Source organism: Argiope bruennichi, chromosome 11 (assembly GCF_947563725.1).
Source record: "Argiope bruennichi chromosome 11, qqArgBrue1.1, whole genome shotgun sequence".
NCBI classification, from domain to species: domain Eukaryota; kingdom Metazoa; phylum Arthropoda; class Arachnida; order Araneae; family Araneidae; genus Argiope; species Argiope bruennichi.
The window spans coordinates 46,143,531-46,164,173 of NC_079161.1; positions in this window are offsets into that span (position 1 = coordinate 46,143,531).

Genomic DNA, 20,643 nt, shown 5'->3' on the forward strand with positions numbered 1-20,643 from the left:
TTTTGGAGTCCCTTTCCCGAAGCCGAAAACCATCTTCTCTTTTACTAACTGGTCAATAGGAAATTATCTAATCAATTCATAATACATAATAATTTCTAGGCAATCAAACAAAAGAAACAGGTAAATTTTCGGTGATCTCGGAAAATGTTTGGTAAAGTTTTATGTAAAACATCTACCGAGAAAACCTTGCTTTCTGGAAGAAACTCTCTCTCAAAATTAAAACCTATGGAAAACGAACTATATGCAAATTTTGTTTAGCTAATATTAAAAGTTTTGGGTTTTTAGTTGCTACGATTACTTTAATGATTTCGTCTCCACCGTATTGGAATTGAATTAGAGATGAGAGGTGATTTGTGAAGCTGAAATCAAAGAGAGTTTAGAGAATTCGGGAGTTAGCATCATAAAAGAGAAATTAGTGACTTTGAAATAAAATGATTTGCTAAGTTAATGGTGGAATGTTAAAATAATTTTCTTGTGGTGTATATTTAACACATATGTATCCATTTTTCTTAGATCAGTGCAGTAAAATATCATGCAAAAAGAATTCGTTAATTTTTAGCAATAAATTCAGTCAATGTTTTATAAATACAAAGTGGCACTTTTTAAAAAAAATTTGTAAGACATTTTTCATTATTTGTATTGTTTATAGAGAAATATATTTTCCATATAATTCGATATTTGTTATTTTCTATAGAACACGATAATATTTGTTAAGTATTAATTAGCTCGCTGAATATTATTATATTGCTTATTTAATTTTTTAAATATGTTTTGAATAATTTTCTGGTGGTTATATTTAACACATGTGCATCAATTTTTCTTAGATCATTGCAGTGTTCATATCAAGCAAAAAAATCATTTAATATGTATCAATAAATTGAATCAATGTTTTATAAATACGAAGTGTCAGTTCTTTTTAATTTTGTATGATATTTTTCATTATTTGTATTGTTTAGAAAGAAATAGTGTTTCAATATTATCAGAATATTGTAAATTTTTTAGAGAACAAAATAATATTTTGTTAAGTATTAATTTGTCATTCAATTCTATTCATATGTAAGTATTTTATTTTTTTTCGAATGTGTGTAGAAAATAATTGTTATTTTTTAGAGAACAAAATAATATTTGGTTAAACCTTAATTCGGATGCTGAATTCTATTCTTATATAAGTATTTTCATTTTTTTTTAATGTGCTTAGAAAAGAACGAATAAGAATTTTAATTTACTATACTAATTCTACCACAGTATTTTTTATATATATATTAAATAAAAAATTCCTTAGAAAAGATATTTTGCTAAGGTAATGCGGTATATTCGTGAAGATCAAAACTTGTTGTATTGATTACAGAAATTAGGATTCTCCATTTTGTAAATTTATTGAGAAATAAAAGCAATGAAATATTATGAATTAACTACAAATGTTTTTTTTATAAGTGTAATCTATTTCTTTGGTTTATAAAATGGTTTTAATGTATATTTAGCATATCATTAACAAAAAGTAATCCATGTATAAATAACACTTATTCCATTAAAAGAATTATAATTTTATAAAATCGTCAAAATAATTCATGAAATTTTGCTGGAATGATGCACAAATAAAATAATCAGATACAAGAAATAAATAAATAAGAAAAAAAATAAGAAAAAAAAAAGAATGAAATATTTTACAAATCCTAAGGTTTGATTGAATAATAAATTTATTTTTCAGAAAGCTTTATTATTTTTTTAGAAAAAATTATTTATAATTTTATTTATACATTGATATACTATACATTTAAATATTTCCAGACGATTTTAATTTTCTTATTTATAGAGTGTCTGGCAGTATTTATTAACCACGAATTTTTTTGGTTAAAATATACCGTTATCTTAATTGATAATTAAAACTTTACTTTAAGGATTAATGTATAAATAAAAGAAAATGTAAGCGAAAAAAATAATTGACGATTCAGGCAATATAATTCCCGAAATGCATTATATGTAGACAAGTAGGATCATATTCATTTACCATGTTTAATGCAGAAATACACTATATCATATATTTAATATATCGTGTTGATTATTATTGAAAACTTAATTCTTATAAATAGATTTAAAATTATGTTCTTTTCAAACTTAAATTGGTTTTCTACAGAAATAATTCCGTTATGCTTGGGATATACTTGAGTATATATTTAGCAGTCTTATTAGGTAAAGACAATGAAATCATTTTTTTATGAGGTTAAGATCCTATAATATTTTATTATAAATTTAACACATAGATTTATAGCGAAACTCTTGACATTGTATATTTTGTATTGAAAAATAGATGTATTAATTTTTTGTTTAGTTTTCATTAATCAAATCTCCATTTTATTTTTAACATTACAAAATGTTTCTTTTTAACATTAAACAAATGCATTTTGAGTAACTGCTGTAATCTTCGTAAAATTCATAAGAAAATAGCAAATGATATTGATGCAGCATAATATTTATTTGATTTTATAAAATAAAATTTTTAAATTAAAAAACATTTTAATTAAAAAAATTAAATTAAATATTTATAATCACAGATCATTAGTTTTTTTGTATTATCTTTGATTTGACAACAATGGATTTTATTCTAAGATACGTAGTAAGATTATTGTCTCAGATGCTCTACTATGTTTTATGTTAATTTATTTTATTTAAAACTATTTGAAAATAATAGGATTTTAAAGCAAATGAATATCGGAGATATAATTGCGTAACTCCAAGACGTTATTTATATAATTTTTTAAGCTCAGAATATCATTCACATATTTAACGCATGTATTATTAGTTATGTGTTAGACGATATTAATTCTTATGAAAGGAAGATTTGGAATAATAGCTGTTACTAACAACTATACACAAATATGGATGGATTAAACGTCACTCTTATTGCTTAGGAATATCACTGTTTCTACAAACGCAGAATAATATATAAATGAATTAAGTTTTACTTTTACAAATACAGATGATAATTTTTGTAATAATAGTTTAAATAAATAGTCTTAATGAAATCCATTTATATGCATAATCTTATCAATAATTAAAACCAAAGAACTTCTTGAGGTATATTAACTAATTAATATGCAGGCAAATATTTAATGATTAATTCAATTATACGAATTTTGGAATCAATTAAATAGTGTTATATAATTAAAATATTAATTAAAAGTTAATATAAGCATTGAAACAGTAAAATCCCTGAAATTGGTTATATATCAGTTATCATATTTGGAAAAGGAAATTTATATTCGGACATATTTATTATAATAAATGAATGAAGAAAATTCATATTCGCCTGAGAAAGCAAATATATTAGTTAAACAATATAATGGCATTCATTAAAGAATTCAAATCTATCATTAATAAAATTCTAATCTTATTGTAGCATATCCTAGGTCCGTATAATATCCATAACGGCATTATTCATTTATATTATTCTATGATAAATTTATTAAATGAATATAAATCTGAATGCATTAGAAATATAATAAATACTGAAAAAAAAGGTGGATATTATTGATTTGGAAAAAGGAAGGAAATGAAAGTATCAATTTATTTAATCTAAATTTTAATTACATTAATACTATAAAAATGTACCCACAAATGATTTTTTAATTAAATAAATATTAATTTCTGGTCAGTTATTTAAAAATTTTTAGTTCGTTTAGATTATATTTATGCTTAGATTTTTACGATAAAAACTTTATACAATCAAACTACCTTTTAAGGTCTAAGATTTGTATTTATGAAATATTAAATTTGTTAGTCGAATTAATTAATATTTCTATATTAAATGTTTCTGAATTAAAAGCGTATATAAAAAGTTTATTCTAGTGCAAATTATGCAATGATTTTTTTTTTGTTTAATTTTCAAGAATTCATTACATAAGTATTATAAATGTTGGCTTTTTCTTCACTGGTGTTATGCTTACATTTCACCATAGTTAAAATTGACAAAATTAACACTACAGAGTAAAAGAGTTAAAACCATCAAAACTTGATGGGGAATACCTAATAATGGATATAGGTTATTCAGCATTCATACTGAATTAGAATTTCATCTTTGAATACTGAAATATAACTGATTATAAAATCACACATATAAATGTGTATTATTCTTGATAAAAAAATTACATAAATGGGGATATATTTATTTTGAATAACTTTCAGCCAGTTAGAAAGCTATTTCAGCTAGTGAATAAAAGACATTGAAAACTTCAGAAATAATTATTGATGAGGTATTTAAGATGTATTTTTCCACATTTATTACTTCTCATATTGTAAATATTGATTTCTCAGATAGAAGTTATTCTTAAAATTTCAAATCGGTTTTGAATAAGAAACTAAATTATATTCATCATCTCAGTGACCTGAATGGCATTTAAATTGTGTATATATTTCTCATCTACTCATTAATATTTTTCACTACCTAACTCTTCCAGATGATCATTTTGAGTTTCTTACTTAATGTATCATCATTTATTTCTAGTTTAGAGAGAAAATTACGGATTTTTATTAGATAATCTATTTATTTATACATAACATGATATTCATGAATCTCCAGCTACTATATACTGAGTTTCTAAATTTATTTTAATCATACTTTTTAGCATTTTGTAGAAATAATTTAATTTTTTCTTCCTCCATCGAGGCACAGTTTATTAAAAGTTTGCAAATATGATGGAATACTAAGTGACACAAATACCAATCGATACTTTTACACCTATTATAGATAGAATATAATGAAATAAGAAAATATATATCTCTTATTTTATTTATATTCAGCCACTAATTCAAAAATCCTTAATAATATTTAAGCCATATAATATAAAACAAGATAACACTTCAAAAAATAATAACTTTTTAAAATTTACATCTTTATATAAAAATATGGATGCAAGATACTGAAAGATAACAAGCAACAATAATATATATATATATATATATATATATATATATATATATATATAATATAAGTAACCAATCTAAAGTAAGAAATAGTTTGAAAACGAAACAAAACAATTTCGAAATCGCAACTAAAATTTATTACCTATTCAAACTAAAACCAAAAAAGAACTTCATAGTATTTAGAGAACGCAACTGCAGCTAATTCTAAAACACAGATTGAATTGATACAAAAGTATTAAATCGTAATTTCAGGGGATTTTCGGGTCACGCGGAATCATTATTAGACAAATGTCTGCATTTCCTCACAGAAAAAAATCCCTTTCTTTGAATCCCTGCCTGAGGGTAACCCTTGTAAAAGTCTTCAGACCGGATTCTTTTTTATATTTTTTAATTTTTTGGTTTAATTTTTATTTATTTATTTATTTATTTGGTTTTCCTATTAACTTGATTCTAATACTTTTGTGTGTATATGTTATAGAATAACATTTATGAAAACATATAATAAAAAATTATAGACATACGCATAAAATAATAAAGCTTATTAAACATTATAGAGAAAAAAAGAAGTGCTAATTTTTAACAGGAATTTTTTTATTCTTGTAAAATAGATTAGAGAAAAATTATGTGTGTAATCAAATTTTTAAAAAAATGATATATATGTATAAAATAAAATTTAGAAAAGGTGAAAAAGCAAAAATGTTGTGTATGTCAAAAGAAAATTTGGTGAGTGAATTATTAGAATAAACTGTTCCACATGGAATCGTTAAGTAGTTAGGTTTGTGTTTATTTAAAGAATATTTTTTAATGAATGAATAATTATGAAAATAAAGGATTTAAAAGAGATATTATAATGCCTTGCAAAAAAATTTTAACTAAAAGAAATATGTTTTTTATATATGAATTTAATATTATTTGCTTAATAATAGCAATAAAATAGATTAGATAATCAAAAATTATCATTTGAAATAACTTATTTTTTATATAACATTTTATTAAATATCATTTGTATTATTAGAAATAATCATAATATTTCTTAAAGAACCTGCTTTAAGAAATTCTGGAGTTGTACAGAATTTACTGTATAATGTTATTAGACCTGTGTTGTATCATTAACTACAATACGTGCACAATCATACCCCAGTCCAGAATTGCTTAGAAAAAGAAATCGTAACAGAAATTTTATTTTGAATTTAATAATATGAATAGTTTTTTTTATTAACAAAATATAATTTCAATTTCAAATCTGTATATTTCTTTATTTTATTTATTTATTTTTACTTTTTAATATACAATAATCCTTAAAATTTCCTTAAAATACTTCATAAAACTATGCATAAACATTTTTTAAACATAAATACTGAATGCAGATATATTTTTGATTAAAAATAATATTTTATATTTTATTTAGTGTACTTGGTATGTCAAACTTTCTCTGAGCCATAACTGTATGTTTTCATGTATTCTGTAAAGAAAAGAAACAAAACTGTCTGCACTTACGAATCCCGATTCGCATTCTCTATTAAACACCTGGAAAACGCGTCTTCATGGGTTAATTTAAGTAAAATTTAAATTCCAAAGAACTCAACTATTCATCTACTGCTTATTCGATTTATACCATATTCTTTCACAAATCAATCACTAGAAAAAACAATATTAACCCTCTGACTGCGTAGTTCATTAAAATCAATATTTAGAAGCGATGTTTGAAAATAAATTATAATATTTTTCAAAGAAAGTGAAATGATACTATATATTAAAAGATAATAATATAATATAATAAAAATATATAATCATAAGAATAGAAACTCTAAACTGCGAAAAACGCGGAATGCAACAGAAAATGGACTGATTGTGAAAGCACAGAAATCGCGGGATACGCAGCTGGAGGGTTAATTTAACGACAATGAAGTAGGCATTCAATTTATATCGTAAAATATGTATAAAGTAAATTTTAATTAATAATTATAATTAAAATCTTGTAAAGTAAATTTTATTTAAAAGTATTTATATAAGTTGGAAGGAACTTGCAAAAATGTAAATAATAAATAATGAATTACGGATAATTGAAAACTTGAATTGGTGCAATTTATAAATTATAAGCCTTTTTTATAGTATGTTTCCCATAGTGAAACATTTTTTACTCAAATATTTTCCTTGTTTTCATTATATTATCAATTTTTTAAGAGGTATATTTCTTAACCGAAAAAGCATAAAATTTATACAAAACTCTAAAAAAGAAGAAATAAAAAAGGGATCACATCGAAAGGAAATAAAAATCATTTTACAAATACATTTAAATTCAAGCTAATATCACTATTTCATATATTCCTTGAATCTATAATTCTATGTTTTAAAATTACCATATCTATATTACTGAGCAAAACTTTGATAATCTAGCCTATATAATTAAAGTGATATAATGTAACCTAATAAAAATAAATGAGCAGCAAGCGACTCAAAATTCAAGAGACCTCAATACTATTTCTATAAAATGTGAATCTTGGTTTAATGACACATTTATACCAAATCTCTATGAGAAAAAGGAATCATATTGTTACGAATGTGTGATGCTGCTTCCCAGCATAGTTGGTTCCATCCTCAGAAAGACTGTTTTACAGTCATCTGTATTAGACGGAGTCCGGGTGTCGCGTCGGAGGTCCCAGAGCTTGGCAACCATTTGGCGGCTTGGCGACGAATTTGGCAACTTTGGCGCCAAAATAGATTATACCCGAAACATCGAGAATTTCCCCTTCCGTCCAGTAGGAACCGAGATACGCCTCGAAAGTTTCTGATTGGTTGAAAGGCTTCTAGCCCCACCTCCTGAGACCTATAAAAGAAGGCAGTCTGCAGCTGCCGGAGAGTAGCCTGAATCGACGGTGAAGAACGAGTCTTCCAGAGATTAGCAGAGCAGCGACGGAGTCAAGCTAGTGCTGAACTAAGCTGTGCGCCACTGTCTGCAGTAGAGTCTTATTGTGTACACATCTCAGCTGAAGATAATCGTCTTCTGTGCTGTATATAGTTGTCGTCCTTGTGCTGTCCTGTGTGTCTTCGTGTAAATAAACGTCGTTGTTTTATTTTCTACAGCCGCCAGCTGATTGAGCGTTCTCCACACCATATAACTTCCACTATCCAAACAAACTCGGAAATTTCGTAACAATATGAAAAAAAAAAATTTTGTGTTTCATTTAAATACAAACTACAGTTACTATTTCATATATTCCTTTGAATGTATGATTCCATATTTTAAATTCACCTGATCTGTATAACCGTTCAAGATACTGATGTCCCAATCTATTTAACTAAACAGATATAATGCAGTCTAATAAAAATAAATAACCAACAAATGATTCAAAACTCAATCGACTTTAATACAATAACCTGAACGTACATTGCCATGCCTGACTGAGCAATTCCTAATGGAACCACTGCGCATGAAAAAAAGTGATAAGTTCGCTGCTGACGGCCAGCCAACCTCTGACCAAATATCGAGAACCTGGATGAAAGGGAAAGGGACTAAAAGGTCAAGCTAAAGTCATTACTCAAAAAGATATCTTGAAGCAGCAAGTTTCAGCATGTGGGGGACAAGCTTTGAAAATCAATCACACTGCAAGTGTTAAAGAAAACTCCGTTGATTTTTTTCCCACCTATTCAGAGAAAATGCAACACTCCGTGTAGAATCTTCCGCTTTTTGCAAAAGGAAGAAACAGAGAAAGAGTGGAAGTTTTCAAAAGAATTAAAATGCTTTTCAGTTTGTTTTTTATTAAATTTGGGGGGCAAATTATAAGCATATTCCAAATTTGACTTTTTATTGGAAATGTTGGAAGGAAATTATTCAATGTATTTAAGTCTGTAACAGACAATATTTGTTGTGATCCGGATATTGCCTGAATTAGTTCCGTTTTTCTTTCATAGTTTCCAAATTTGTTGATTTAAGAAATATCAGTTTTCTCACATTATGATACAAAACTAATAATTCATTCAAAGATAAATTATAAAAATTATAATAAAACTGATACTCCCTTCAAAGATAGATTATATGAATTATAGCAAAATCCATTCAAAGATAAATTGTAAGAATTATAACAAAACTAATAATCCATTCAAAGATAGATTATATGAATTATAACAAAACTAATAATCCATTCAAAGATAAATTATAAGAATTATAACAAGACTAATAATCTATTCAAAGATAAGTTATAAGAATAATAACAAGACTAATAATGCATGCAACGATCAATTATAAGAATTATAACAACATAAAATAATTTAGGTTTTAATAGGCAAAATTTTTTTGGCTGTTAAATATTGTTTATTTCCGAAAAATGTGTTACTTCTTTACAACTATGAAAAATGTTCTCAAGTTTAAAAATAGTACTTGAGAAACCAAGCTTTGCTCGCACTTTTTTTTTTTTTTTTTTTTTTGTAAAACTTTGTTTCTTTGGAGGGAAAATTTAGATGTGAATCACATACTGATTGCATATGAATATTTTGCAAATTCTTACTTATATATTAACAGGTCATTAAAATAAAATATCATGAATGCGCTTAGTTTAACATGTTATTCGAAACAATCAGCTATTTTACATTATTCATTTTACAATTTATCTATCGTTACTTATATTTGTGAACTTATACTCAGCTTGAAGTTCCCTTTTAGATTTTGCACTTGATAAACATTTACAATACTCTTCTTACCCATTAACAAAAAACTCAGTTTTAAAAGGATCTATATTTATTAAAGTGAAAAATTATGAAACTCTCTAATAGAACTTAACAGAATTCTGACCGCAATATTAAAAAGAAACTTAGTCTACTGTAATTTGAAACCTGCAAACTATTTTATGTTTCACTGCAACATGTATATTTATATTTTATTCAAGACTTGGATACGACTTAATTGGTTGTTTCGTATCACGTAATATGCTATAATTATCAAGAAATAGAGTGAAGAATAGAGGTGAATGATATATTGTGCACTCTATTCGGTTTTTAAGTGCCAAATATTCCAGCCTTAAATAATGCAAGGATTTTAACCTGTTAACAGGCATGGACCAAAATGCCTATATTTATTAGCATAAAATTAACCAAAATCATATTCGAATATTTTATGAGAATCCATTTCCATCCCATAAGAACGTTGCAAACAAAAAAAAAACATTGAAGTTAATCAATGAAGATAAAAATTTAATATTTTAAATTCCAGTTCTATAAAATCTTTCAGTCAATTTAAAATGAATAAGATTTACAATTTCGAATTAAAACCTCAGATACATAATATATCAAACCTTAATTAGAGACATGAATTTTCCCATGGGGCTAGAGACATGGAGTAAAAATGACTACATTGTTATTTTTGTTTTCTTCCTTTGTAAACAGTATTGTAATTTATTTTGGAAACAAAATATATTCTGGAAATTCTGTAGTTACCAAAAAATATTCAAAATATTAATATTAAAAATGTTAAATGTTATAATATTAAATGTTGGAAAGGTGTTGTATAAGAAAAACCTAAACAATCTTTTAATGAATGTTTACTTCGTTTAGATACTCCGGAATTACACTAATGTTAATAATTTTTATAATTTAACAAACAAAAATGAAAAATACAAATTTTAAAATATTATTTTAAGAGAATCTTTTATTTTTTTGAATTATTCGAATTAAAAGTAGTTTAAGAGACATGGAGTCAATGATTCCATAAATAACAACTAAATCTTTTGAAAAAGAAAAACTCTCAAGTGCAATATGCGCGTGTTCATGCTTGGATTTTTGCCAATATATTTCTGAAAGAACAACTTGAAAATACCGAGGAGATGATTTTATTCAAGAACAAAATATCACTTGATTATAAGAATGAACATTGCGAAACAACTTGAACAATGCAGAGTCATTTTATCACCTGTCTCCAGTTACTGGTTAATAATACTAGTTAAAATAATTTACGTACGCATGAATATAGTTCGTTACGCACCGTCATCTCATAAACAGAATTTTTTAAATATTATGCAAAATCATTCATCAGGAAAGAGCAATTAAACAAAAATATCTTCAAATACATAACTCGAATTTCTCCATTAAATAATTATCAATGAATCACTCATAGATAGTGCCTGAAATGGCAATATTAATAGCGTTCCACACAAAACAATGAAAATGAATATGAAACTCCCAAATGATGTAGAAATCCCTCGAAAGTACTTTGGGCGCTTTCGAATTAAATTTTCTTAATGGATTGGAATGTGAAGCATTTAGATAGCAAAACCAAGATTCTATTCTAAATATTCCCTTGAGAAGTTCAAATCATAGAATTAGAAAGCCATTCCCTTCTTTTTTAAATTTCTTTTTAAATTTTTTTGGTTGGATGATTTTTTTCCCGATGAGTTTAATAACGATTCCAAACTCTAAAACGGTTTGAAAAATAAAAGATACTGACAATAAGATGAGACATCGGTTTTGTACTATTAGCACAGAAAGGAATTTTTAGAACTGAAAAATAAATGAGTTGTGGTTCGGGACTAATTATTTTTCGAACAGATGCTCGAAATACAAAAGCGATTTTCGATGTTCTACTTCTTTCATTTCTTTATATATTCTTTGAGGAATAGAAAAAAAAATATTTTAGATATTTTTTTCAGTGAATTATAAGATGGATAAAACGGAATCTCTTGTTCTTTGTTAATGTCTGATTTGAAATAAATTATTGTTTTTTTAATGTCCTTTCAATGATGAGATAAATTAAGGAAGAATTTCGATAGATAAATAAAAACTGATTACTGAGTGACTCTAGTGAAATCAATTTTCACTCGAGCAACTTTGACATTTTCAATTAAATAAGAGAATTAAATGCAGAAAAAGTCAATTGTTGTTTTGAAGATTCCTTTCTTTAATTTTTTTATATTTAGAAATCAATCTTCTTTAATTTTAATTCCATTGACTTTCATTAGTTTACACAGTTCAAGGAAAAAAAAGAAAAGAAAAGTAGAATCTTTTTTACTCCTGCTAAACACCCTGCATTAAAAATATATTCCTATTAAAAAAAGATAAAATTTGTTTAGTAAAAGTTTTTATCGTCATAAAAAGCATTCGATAGTTTAAACAGGCTACTAATTAAAGAATTATGTGTATTTAGAATCAAGCAAAATACAATCACATATTTTTTTTTTTAATTATTAAAAAGGAAGGAAATAATCCTTCTGTTTTCAGTTTGCTTTCAATAAAAATTGATTAAAACATGAAATATAATTTTTATTAATATTGAAAGAAGACATAGCGGCATATCTAGGATTGTTCTGGTGTGCGTTTGGGCCGTGATGGCCTGGTGGTAAGGTCTCGGTTTGTGAGTCGTAGGTTTTCAGGTTCGCGAGCCCATTTCACCGAAGAACCGCCGTGTAAGGGGGTCTGCTGCACGATAAATCCGTCAGGGCCAAACGTCCTTCCGTTGGTGTGATGTGGTGAGTAGGGGGGGGGGCTGCCAGCTCAGGTGTCGTCCTCGTCATCTGACGGTGGTTCAAAATTACGAGGTCCGTCCCAAAATAGCCGTAGTGTTGCTTCAAACGGGACGTTAATATAACTAAATTAAACCGGTGAATGCGTTTATGAAATAGGCAGAGTGCTAAAAGGTATGCGATATCATGAATTTACAATTTTGTGAAAAATACTGAAATAAAGAAGGTTTAAATCTATACGGTTCTCTCCAATTTTTTCTCCATTTGGAAAAAAAACAAATTAATCTTGAATGTATCTTCACATTTTGTTACATCACATGCAAACTAATGATTTAATAGTAGAATTAATCGGAAATGTTTTTGAAGGAAAAAGTCACATGAGATAGTGCTAAAACGTAAGGTAGAATGGAGTAGGATATTATTTTCACATATTGTTAAAATTTGTTGTAATGCTTCTTTGCGCAACTACTTTCATAACTAGAAAGAAAGTTTTAATACAGCTAAAGATTTCAGAATGTGTGCTGTTTTAATGACTTCCGACATGAGAGACATATTTGGTGAACTTTTTTTTTTCTACTTAGCGACAAAAATGGAACTCAAAGAATGATCGGGAAATATGGCGATATACACTATTAAAAGGCGAATTTCATTGATATTTCTATAAGTTTTCTTGCCATATCACCAAACCAGAACAAAGCTAAAAGTCAAAACTAAGGTGAACCATTGAGTTAAGGTGAGTTGAGTAGTTGAGCGAAATCTCTCTTTTCAGTTCTGTATAAGTACATTGTATTGTTGTGGTTGTTTAATAGCAATTAGTTGTTTGAATGTGGTTGTTTATCTTAAACGCTTTTCTTGTATTTTGTGTGCTTCGGCTACGTTTTTTTACCTGAATGTAATGTTTTCTTGTAAAATGAAGCATCATTATTTTTTATTCGATTTTTTGGACAGTATAGTCTATGATCAGATCATTATTTCCTTAAATATATATGGATATGATATTGACATGAAATAAAAGGGCTTTGCGGACTTCGATTAATCGTGGGAAATAAATGATCAAAACAATTTCCTCCAATTATATGTTTGCTGTGATGTTTCGTAATTACTATTCCCACGGTATCAAATGACTGACTGTAAAAAAATTCCATATCTATGAAGATATTATTATTTTTCTAGAAATATCTCAAATTACAAAAAGTTATGTATACATTTATTTCATGGTATTGAGAAAAGGTTGTTATTAAGATATTATATACCATATATATATATATATATATATATATATATATATATATATATATATATATATATATATATATATATATATATAGTTCGATAGATATTATATATATATTATATGCAGATTGATAACAGATGGTGTTATGCACCGTGACAAATTGAATATCACGGTAAACTGAATTAAACCTAAATAAATTACTATATCCATGACAACAAAAGGTATATGTTAATCTACAGAACTGTTTTCGTAGGCTGCAATTTAATTTACGTATCAATTAAAATAAGTTAAGCACATTAATAGATGTGTTAAGAATATGCTCACTTTAATACAACTTTTGTAAATTAATTTTTTAAAAATCTACCTATTTAAATGCAAAAGTCAGGTTAATACATTCATGTTTCTAGTAAAATAATAGTGTATTTGGTCTTCCTGGAAAATTTGGTTTAATTAAACATATTTGTTTGTTGTTGTTATTTGTTTCTTATGGCACTTGCCACTGACAAGCCCGCTGTTACGAAGACAGCGATTTAAGCCTGAGGGGGACGTCTCTTATTTTTTATAGCAGCGCCAACTAGTTCCAAGAGTACGACTTTGCTACTCACGCATCACTCATTCGCTTGCACAACCCCTTTTTACAGGAGGGCACATTCACACATCTCACAGATAGAACAACCATGCCCAAACCGGGACTCGAACCCGGGACACCCAGATCACGGGGGAGACGCGCTACCCCTATGCCAGTACGCCGGCAATTAAGAATATAGTATAGACAAGTTAAAATAGTGTGCAGAACACTCGGATTTTTTGTTCTCTTTTTTTAAATATAAATTGCATCAGACGAGAACAGATATTCATTTTACATCTAATTCGAATATCTCACCGTTAGTGTTAAAAGTCAGAAAATGCTGGTCATCTTTATTGCAATTTCAAAATTTCGTTAACATAGATATAAATGGATATATTTATCATATTATCACAATACTGACAGATTTTTTCTCAGATATGCAGTGACGATAGATTAAAATTGTAAGCATACCATATATTTTTGCAGATAATTCCTATATATTTCCCATACGTAAACAAATTTTGCATCAATCAAACTGCAAAAAATAAACCAGAATTCAAAGAATGATTTATTCTCTCACCCCTGAGATCTCTTTCAGACATGTTTAAAAGAACATAAAAACGCTTTCTTTAAATCGTTTGATTTATGGGAAATATATCTTTGTAGAACGAATTTCATTGTTCGCTTCGTACTGGTTTACTATGATATGGTAACAATCTCAAGAATGAACAACTTAAATGCGTTGGGAAATCTGTGATCTCTTCGCGATTAATCGCTGATAAAAGAAAGTAAAAATGAAAGTCAATCTTAAAGATCTTTATTTTTAAGATTTCTTTCCAATGTTCGCTCTCGAAAATAGGTTTTTCACTTTTGGATAAATCGATAGTGCATTAAACTAACTCGCGAATTCAATATGTCTTGCCATTATAGACAGAAGTGACTACTGGCTAATGCCGAAGCCAATTTACAATAAATATTTAAGCGTGTGTTTCTCACGTGATTTTGAAGTAAAAAGTCCGTTTAAGGTGGCACGGTAACATGTAAACATTTTTTGTTGTTAATTTCAATGTTTGGAATTATATTTTATTATTATTTTATGTAGAAGAGTACTGTATAATTGTTCTTTACAAAAAATTTTGTAAAATTTATTTTTAAAAAAAATTGAGTTTTTTAAAGCATTAAGACTTTTTTAAGTTCCAAAATTTAAAAGTTTCGAATTCCTTTATAAAATTACTGTTAATCTTCATGCAGGATTCTGAAACAAAAACCTTTTGGGAAAAGTATGCAAGTCAATAAAAAAATATAATTTTTTGTGATAATTTACAAATTAATTTTAAAATGATTTGAAATTGAATTACCGACCAAACTCCTCATACAAAATATTTCCTTTCAAAATAAATACATTATAATTACTATCACAATACAACGCACAAAGGGGATGATGAAACAATTTATATTTTATTAAACTAATACCTACAGGGCGGAAAGGCATTGGGAAATTTCTCAATTAAATATTTTTTTTAATTAACATAGCTGTCGTGGGAAACCGAATGTACAAAAATAAATGCCAGTGGTATAATTTTCAATTCCATTGTGTGCACATTAATATTGTAGGGTCGAGATATCTGTACTGAAATGACGAGATGCGTTTTCTATGAAAGAGGTTGCATCGTGTATGGGAATTGCCCAGAGAACAGAATCGCAGTTTCCCAGACAACAGCTATTATTTTACCCAAAAAACTGAAGGAAATCGAGTGGGAGGGAGGCCTGGGAATATTAGATAGCCATTATGCTGATAAAACAGTAAGTCCTTAAATATAATTTTCAAACTATATTTCTAACATTTTCTGTTATATAACGTAGTTATGTAACTCACGGCATTTTAAAACATTTATAATTTCTCACTAAAGGAAAGCTGTATATTTTTAAAGGAGACAAGAAAAGGAGATTCGAAAATTCCAGTCATAGTTAATATGATACGAGATTCTCACAATTTTGATTCAAAAATTAAGGAATTATTTATATCAATTAACTCATTAGAAATAACTGCCAATGTATTCTATATTTAAGGTAAATCTTACTATTTTGGCTCTGAAATATATCCTTTCTCCCTTTTAGTAGATGGAGTTTCCTAATTGTAGCATTTCCATCGAAGCGGCTTGGGTTATGTCCTGTTGAAGGATAATTGTGCCTTTTACTTCTAGTAAAGCTGAAGGGAATATAAAGTAGCTATCCGTACGTTTTACGAAAATGGAACTAAATTCTATCGCCGAATAGAGTCTCATCTTTACGTTTGAAGTAACTTATAGACAAGCAGTTTCTGATGTAATATGTTACAGATAAAGTTATTCAAAATTACTGTGTTTCAAAGGCATATAATAACCCATCATACTTAGTAGTTCTGCTTATAATTAAACTGTTGCCGTGGAACCTGTGTTTAGCGTTAACTTCAACGCAGAACGATATGTTTATGGGCTATTCAATGAAGGAACGGAAGGTTTGTTAAGGCGCTTAATTACGTAAATTTTCTGTAAATGAAGAGAAGATTTGTATGTCAGGTAATCCCATCCCATTTGGGAATTAAATGATTTGGTTAAAGCGTAGATTTTTATCTACCATTTATTTTGTTTCAGGAAATTTTGATTTTGAATGATGGTCTTACATAATGATGGGAGTCTTTGCTTTGTTAATAATAATTTTCTAGCTAATCTAAAATATAATTTAAAACCGCATTTTCTTTACACTCAAATTAAATTTTCTAATGAAAATATTAGTATAAAAATCAACTAATATATTCTGCAGATATTTTTTTGGTATATATATATATACATATATATATATGTTTTAAAAATATATTATCATTGAAACAAATAATTGTGTTTGAAAAAGCATTTCTTCTCAAATTACATATTGCAACATATAATATCCTTGAAAAAACATATTACTTTTTATTTTCTAAATCATATTCTTTTTCCAGTATACAAAGGTATATAGAAAAAAATATAATGGAAACTTCAACAATTATATGAAAAATAAAAATTAACCCTTTTATTTATCGGCACCAGAAATTCGTTATCATTCTTAACATGGTTTTCGAGGGCATTTTAAACATACGATTTGAATACTAGTTTGAAAATTACCTGCAAATTCTGTAGATATTTCTCATGATATATTATTATATTTTAAAAAAATTTTACAAAATATATTATCGTTTGAAAAAATAATTATATTTGAACATTCATATCAGAATCAGTCGAATGTGAAGTTTCATCAAAAAAATCTTCTGTACTATTATACCATTCCTAAAATCGTTTTCTGCTTCATTTAAAAGTATCTGGAACTCTGTTTCATAAGGGGATCATTAGTTTGGATGATATTTCGAGAACCAAATTTCAGAGCCATCTTCTAAGGCTTGTACAAAACTGTAACACTTAAGGGAGTGCGGTCTCACAGACATCATGCAAAGAAAACACTGAAATATATAAAAAAGCATTCGTTGAAACCGATTGCAAAATTGCACGTGTAGTGAAGGTCACGAAATAAAAAGTTACATTTTCAATCCATTCGATTGAGCTAATAATAGAACAGGGGTATCCTAAATTCCATCTTTAGAGTCTGATATACCGCACCTCCGCAGTTAAGGATTAGTCAGATTCTGTATTATGAGAAAACAGCCAGTCATATGAAATGGAAGACTGAAACTAAAAAAAGTAAAAACTAAACTAAGTTAAACAAACTTTCAAATGTATATCCATGTTTGCTATCTGAATATATCAATAAAAAATAATAATAAATCCAAGATTATTTTTAATTATTTTATAATGAAGATGAATGAAATAGATAATTACAAATCGTGAAACAAATACAAAACATAACTATAAAAAAATTTATCAATTTTTTTTTTTATTTATGTGTTCCACTTTTTCCTCAAGAAATCAATTATTTCCATATTGTAATTACACAATGTAATGAATATTTGTTGATGAAGAGTCAACAAGTATTCTACAAAATATTCAAACTATATTTCATGAATTTTCAAGATTCGCTGCACTTAAAACTCCAAAAGATTCTAATAAAAAGACTCAAATAGAGTTAAAGTACTTAAAAAAGAAATCCAATATTTTTAAAAGAGATTCTACAGCAATTAAAAATCGAGATGAAAATTTTTAAGAAAGACAAAGTTATGTTTCTGAGCTTGGTTGATACGTTTTCAAACTTTTATTTCTGAAATATTAAACTATTTGCGGCACTGTTCGCTCTGTTTTTTTCTATACACCGCAAGCATACGGGCCCAATACAGGATATATAGTACCGTGGACCGATATAACACTTAGGATTTAACCATAGTTTCCCCCTATGTTATCACGACATTCCAATAATCCAATTAATAATAATGCATTTGGGCGTGTTGGAGTATGTACTTTTGGTTTGAATGAAACCAAATCTCTTACTATCTAAAGCACACAATTTTCTTTGAAGTATTTAATAAATGAAGCCTCTATAAAAAAATTAAAAGTATGTAAAATTTTAAATTTTTTAAAAAAATAATGTGGGCTAATCATCGAGAATGATATAATGTACATTGTGCTGAAAGCCCTAACTGTGTCTCGAATCTTCCTGTTCAATTTAAAATAATGTGATTTATATGTCTGTTAATCTCAGATCTTTGGATTTGTCAATTAGAAATCAAACCTCAATGAAGCATCGCTTAGTAAGAATATCAGTTCTCGAATCTTACTCATAATGTGAAATCATTAAACAATTTTTTTTCCTCTGGGAATCCTTGTAAAATAGAACCATGAGTTCCATTTCAAAAAAATACTCTGGTGAATTATAATAAATAACTTGTTATTTCCAATGTAAAAATTTCTTACATTGAAAATATTTTTAATGGCATTTTTCTTTAATTTAGTTTCAAAATGCGGCGAAATATCGCCAAATTAATTAATAGAGCGAATAGTTTTGGCATTGCCAAAATGATGCTTCTCAATTTTGGATACAATTATTTCTCACACCTTCAACATATCCCTTATTTCATTGGAAGTTTACCATGTTGTTGCACATATTATTCCCTGTTCTCCGGTTTTAGCTCCTCTTTAGCATTTTGCTGTGGCACATAATGCAACTCCATAAGTCCTTCTATAGTTCTGGCTATATCATTCCACAAATTCATTTCCAACTCTAGTCCCATAATCTTGAACTGAGATATATTACCGCCACGTAAGGCTAAACAGAAGTTTACTCCAACTCTCTTGGAGTCACGATCGACAACGCTATCCTGCCCAAATGCTTCCATGTAGGTATAAAGATTTCTTCAAATAAGCACTGAACAGATGTGACACCACGGAGATTTCTCGCCACTCGTTTTGTGGAATATCGTTCGTATAGGGCTTTTTTCTTTTTTTTTTACTTTCCTTTACACATGATGCAAATCAATTGCTAAGAGAGATGTTCTTTTAGCAAATATGAGTAACTATTCAAAATATAACCCAATTAAAGCTTTAACCTCAACATTTCAGCATGTGATTTTGAAAGGAGCCAGTGAACAAGAATCAAAGTGATTTGAGTGTTCTGCTGACAGCCAACCAACTCCTGGCTAAATACCGCAAGCTTATAAGAAAGAGGTATGGAGGGTCAACCTAAAGTCATCACTCAAAAAGATATCGTGTAGCATTAAGTTTCAGCTTCTGGGGGATCAGCTTAAGAAATCAATCAAACAGAAACTGCCAAAAATGTATTTTTTATAAAAAATCAATTCGGAGAAATCGCAATACTCCGTACAAATTCTTCAGCCTTTAGCCAAATGTCAGAGTTAAGAAGAATATATTTTTTTAAAAAAATTAAACGATATATTTCAGTCAAGGATTTTGTAAAGATTGCATGGATATATTTCTATTTCGGCTTCTAACCTTAAATGATGAAGGAAATTTATTGCTTTTAGATTTACTATAGTGACAGAGGTTAGAACCAAAAATTATTGTAGTTTGAATTTAATCACAATTCTAAGTATTTTTCGTTATAGAAATGGGAATTTCAAAACCTATGAAATATTCAATTATTACTTCAAACAATATTGGTGAACCTTCGGAGTAGGATGATAATGACTAGTTATTTATAAACTAAGCAGGATTAAGCAAACAATGACTTCACACATTAAAAAAAAAATTGAGTTTCTCCTATAAAGAATTTTTCAGCGTCACATGCATGTTTCTGTATTAATGAAACCTACACGAATCAATAAAACTGAGAATCTAATTCATAAATAATAAGAAAAAAAAGACTTCTTTCAATTTATAATAGATTGGAATATAATATATTTGTATGGTTAAAACCTGAATTCTGTTTAAAATATTTCCATGAGCACCTCAGAGCATAAAATTAGCCCTTAACTGGGGAGGTGAAATTTTAGGACTTAACTGGGGAGGTGCGGTCTACGAGACCGCATTTCATTTACACTGAAATTAAATTTTCTA